This window comes from Cydia fagiglandana, chromosome 26 (genome assembly GCF_963556715.1).
Source record: "Cydia fagiglandana chromosome 26, ilCydFagi1.1, whole genome shotgun sequence".
NCBI lineage: Eukaryota > Metazoa > Arthropoda > Insecta > Lepidoptera > Tortricidae > Cydia > Cydia fagiglandana.
The window spans coordinates 111110-116109 of record NC_085957.1 but is presented as its reverse complement, the minus strand read 5'-3'; the positions used below and the strand labels follow the sequence as shown (position 1 = coordinate 116109).

Below are 5000 nucleotides of genomic sequence, written 5' to 3'. Positions count from 1 at the left end.
AAGTTTGGTCAACTTCCCAGCAACGCCGACGGCCGTGAAGCCACCGCGTGTCGGTCCGAAGACCTCACTAAATCATTCAATCGGTAGTAGCGACGGGCGGTGTGTACAAAGGGCAGGGACTTAATCAACGCGAGCTTATGACTCGCGCTTACTAGGAATTCCTCGTTTATGGGGGATAATTGCAAACCCCAATCCCCAGCACGAAGGAGTTTCAACGGGTTGCCCGGGCCTCTAGGCCAAGGAGAACATGCTGATTCCTTCAGTGTAGCGCGCGTGCGGCCCAGGACATCTAAGGGCATCACAGACCTGTTATTGCTCAATCTCGTGCGGCTCGAAACCGCCGGTCCCTCTAAGAAGAATTTTAATACGTCGCCAGTGAGTTGCGCGACCGCGAACGGCCGCGCGCACCTAAATGACGACGCCTATTTAGCAGGCTAGAGTCTCGTTCGTTACCGGAATTAACCAGACAAATCGCTCCACCAACTAAGAACGGCCATGCACCACCACCCACCGAATCAAGAAAGAGCTGTTAATCTGTCAATCCTTCCGGTGTCCGGGCCTGGTGAGATTTCCCGTGTTGAGTCAAATTAAGCCGCAGGCTCCACTCCTGGTGGTGCCCTTCCGTCAATTCCTTTAAGTTTCAGCTTTGCAACCATACTCCCCCCGGAGTCCAAAATCTTTGGTTTCCCGGAAGCTGCCCGCCGAGCCATTGTAGTAACGTCGGCGGATCGCTAGATGACATATTTACGGTTAGAACTAGGGCGGTATCTAATCGCCTTCGAACCTCTAACTTTCGTTCTTGATTGATGAAAACACCTTTGGCAAATGCTTTCGCTGATGTTCGTCTTGCGACGATCCAAGAATTTCACCTCTAACGTCGCAATACGAATGCCCCCAGTTATCCCTATTAATCATTACCTCGGAGTTCTGAAAACCAACAAAATAGAACCGAGATCATATTCTATTATTCCATGCACGAAATATTCAAGCAGCATTTTGAGCCCGCTTTGAGCACTCTAATTTGTTCAAAGTAAAATTGTCGGCCCACCTCGACACTCACTGAAGAGCATCGCGATAGGATTTTTATATTGAACCGTACTTTTACATACGATTCACCGACGATATGCTCCGCAAACGTGTCAGTATCGATTCGGATGAATCGCACCGACAGTGCGTAGCACAAATGCAACTACGAGCTTTTTAACCGCAACAATTTTAGTATACGCTATTGGAGCTGGAGTTACCGCGGCTGCTGGCACCAGACTTGCCCTCCAATTGTTCCTCGTTAAAATATTTAAAGTGTACTCATTCCGATTACGAGGCCTCGTAAGAGTCCCGTATCGTTATTTTTCGTCACTACCTCCCCGTGCCGGGAGTGGGTAATTTGCGCGCCTGCTGCCTTCCTTGGATGTGGTAGCCGTTTCTCAGGCTCCCTCTCCGGAATCGAACCCTGATTCCCCGTTACCCGTGACAACCATGGTAGTCGCAGAAACTACCATCGAAAGTTGATAAGGCAGACATTTGAAAGATGCGTCGCCGGTACTGGACCGTGCGATCTGCAAAAGTTATCCAGATTCATCAAAATGTTACGACTTCGGACGCGAGGCCCTCCGCCGATTGGTTTTGATCTAATAAAAGCACTCATCCCATCACTGGTCAGAGTTCTGATTGCATGTATTAGCTCTAGAATTACCACAGTTATCCAAGTAACTGAGTAAGATCTAAGGAACCAAAACTGATATATTGAGCCATTCGCGGTATCGCCTTAATACGGCTTGCACTGAGACATGCATGGCTTAATCTTTGAGACAAGCATATAACTACTGGCAGGATCAACCAGGGAGCTGCCGTGTTCATGTGAGTCTTGTTTAGAGACACAAAACACTAGCGTCGACGCGTGCGCGCCAATATCATCTATGTATATTATACTACACAACACACACAGACGACGGAGACCGCACGCGTAAGACACGAGTCGTATACGACACACGCCACCATTCGGATATACCGAAATCGACGTGGCGTATCGTAGACTGGTGGATATTTCACTTACCACTCTATTCTACCTGGTGGTACAGAGACACACGCGTGCGTGCGTGCGTGCGTGTACCTTAGGTAGGTAGCGGGTGAGTAAAGCGCGCACATACACACGCACATAGTTGTGTGATGTTTCATAGCGCCGATATGTAATCGAACGTTCTTCCACGACCAGACATAAAAATTTCACTATTTATTTTTTTAATTTTTAGATTCTTTTTTTAACATAGTCGTTCGTTACGATTTATATCGCTCGCCAGGTATTATAGAGCCCTCAAAACCCTCACAACCAATACAGTATAATGAAACTTACATCAAAGCGTATTCCCACCACCGCTAAACTACTAACCGCAATTACAATTGCGTATTTGAAGGTTTCGCGATATGAAAACACTGAGAGAGAGTTTCAAAAACCGTATTACCGTTAGGGTTAAAAATTGTTCTTTGTTTTAAATCGGATTATCATCCGATCGATCCTCGCCACACGTATAGGAGAACACACACTATTTTCTCGCAAATATGTTGTCATCATTCAAACCAATCGGCAACTTTGCGTCGTCTCGAATTGGCGATGGTGACAGACAATCTGCAAGTAAATACAGCGCGCGTTGTACTCTCCCCCGTGGGTAAGGATAATATAATATATCTCCCGTCTGTCACGTTTCAATATTAAAACGCGTAAACTAGGACCAAAGTGCAAATAAATAATACAACGGTGGTCCACAGTCCACCAGCATGTGTAACATCTTGGTGTTTTGTGTGACCCGCCGCGCGCCCTAAAAGCTTCGAGGAGCAGTTGTTTTGTGTTGTGTTGTAGATACCTAACTAGGTATAGGGGTACTTACATTTCTTATAATAAATCTTATAATGCATATATATTTTATAAGTTTATAAGTAACATAAATAAATACACACCAACTTCAGGTATTTTACTGGAAAATTTGCTGCGAGACTATAACCATTTCAAGAACATAATAATTTGGTTAGGTTAGGTTATGTTAGATAAAAAAAAAAAAAAAAAGTTAGGTTAGGTTAGGTTATAAAAAAAAAACAAGAAATAAAAAAAGTTAGGTCAGGTTAGATTAGGTTAGGTTAAAAAAAAAATTAAAAAAAAAAGTTAGGTTAGGTTAGGTTAAAAAAAAAAAAAAAATATGGCGAACAAAGTTTACCGGTGGAATCACTTACTTACCTAATTGTTTGTTTATTTATTTATTTATATAGGTAAATAATAAAGGATCGATCGTATTGATTGATTGATTGTGTCGTCGAACTGAATGTGTCAGTGTCAATGTGACATATTATGTAAATCAATCAATGTCAGTCAATAGGGGGGGGCTATACAGACACAACTCACCTTGGATCGCATTCGATTTGCGTCCGGCAGTTAGGTGGGTAGGTACATTTATTTATCTAAATTAAATCTGAAAAGTAAGTTTAGGTTTTTTGCTGGTTAAGTTAACTAAATAAACTTAGCATCGATGACAAAAGAAAAAATCGAATGTGACTTGTTACAACGTCTGTAGAGGCCTTGACCGAAGAAAAGTAGAAACGAAATTTAATAATAATATGATTGAGTAAAAAGGGAGGGAGGGGGCTACTGCGTATAATAATAGAGTGTAAAAAAAATGTACTTACGTTTATTTTTATTGATTTTTGTGTTATTTGGAAGAGGTGCGCGCCGTGTGCAAATATTTTTTACCATAATATTTTTTTATGATACTACAATTTTATATTATTATATTTTACACTTTTATATTAGGAATCGAGAAATACTTAATAAATAAATAAATAAATATATGTATGTATTTAGGTATATTGAAAGCTTAATAAAGCTGTGCTAATGTTAAAAATAAAAGGATATATGGTGTGGCGTGTTAATGTTATTATTTAGGTTATAAAATAAGAGTGCAGGGAAAAAAAAAAAACAACTAACCATTTTTCACAATTCTAAACCGATTCGTGTGAAATTTAATAAAAAAGAAAGAAATCTTCTTCTGTAAAGTCATCACGAACCAGCCCAGTTCGAACTCTGGCAACCCCGTCGTTCTATCTGTCATTCCGTGTCGGAGGAGAGACTAGACAGGGTGGCTACCGCGAAAATCGAAATTCGCAAATTGCCGGGGTCTTATAACATTTATTATTCCTCATGATTCTGAAGTATGTAAGTTTATTTTCTTTCACCACACCAGCTCGGAAAGGCTTACTTTGCACTTAAAAAACTGAAAGCTAAATTGCATTTTATTCACATATGAGGCAAAGTAATGAACGCCACACACAAAATTAATGAATATTATTTTATTTTTTATTTTTTCTGTAATTATTAGGCGTCTATAATGAAACCATTTCCAAAAAAATGTCATCATGCCTATTCGTAAGTCATCATCTTTGGATATTATTATATCTATGATCTTTGGCCTACTTAAAGACCGTAACACACTATCGCACCGCACCAAGGTCATTGTGCGACGCACCAATAAGTAAGAGCGAGAAAGAGATATCGCTTTCTCGCTCTTACTTATGGGTGCGTCGCACAATGACCTTGGTGCGGTGCGGTAGTGTGTTACCACTTTAAAAAAAAAAAGGAGGTGTATTTTTCTGTTTAAATTAGAGCAGCCGTTGCAGCCCGCCATCTATCGAGCATTGGTAAGTGAGTTTGTCTAATCGATTTGGCAGTGACCGAATCATCGATTTGTAACGATTATTGTTTTTATTTCCTAGCTTTTCCTACGCTAAACTATAAACAGCTTTGTTATTTTAAGTTAAAATACAAAGTATTTTAAAATGTTGATTCACGTATATATTATTACTTGAAAGGTAATTTGAGTATTAATTTCGATATTCGATGGTGACATTTCATGAAGCATGATAAGATGAATATAAGATGATGATGATGATGATAATTTGCTATTATTTCATTTGAGCAACTTGATTTTGTACCGTATGCCACGCCGACTTGTAAGTAA

General features: G+C 40.4%; 1 non-coding gene across 1 annotated transcript in view; it reads right to left on the bottom strand.

The window, feature by feature from the left end:
- LOC134677742 (small subunit ribosomal RNA) overlaps positions 1–1843 on the bottom strand; it is a 1908-nt gene extending 65 nt beyond the window's left edge. Inside the window, exon 1 of the ribosomal RNA XR_010100097.1 lies at positions 1–1843. This exon is cut by the window's left edge and continues 65 nt beyond it. This is a non-coding gene — a ribosomal RNA (small subunit ribosomal RNA).
- Between the last annotated feature and the right edge of the window lie 3157 nt (positions 1844–5000).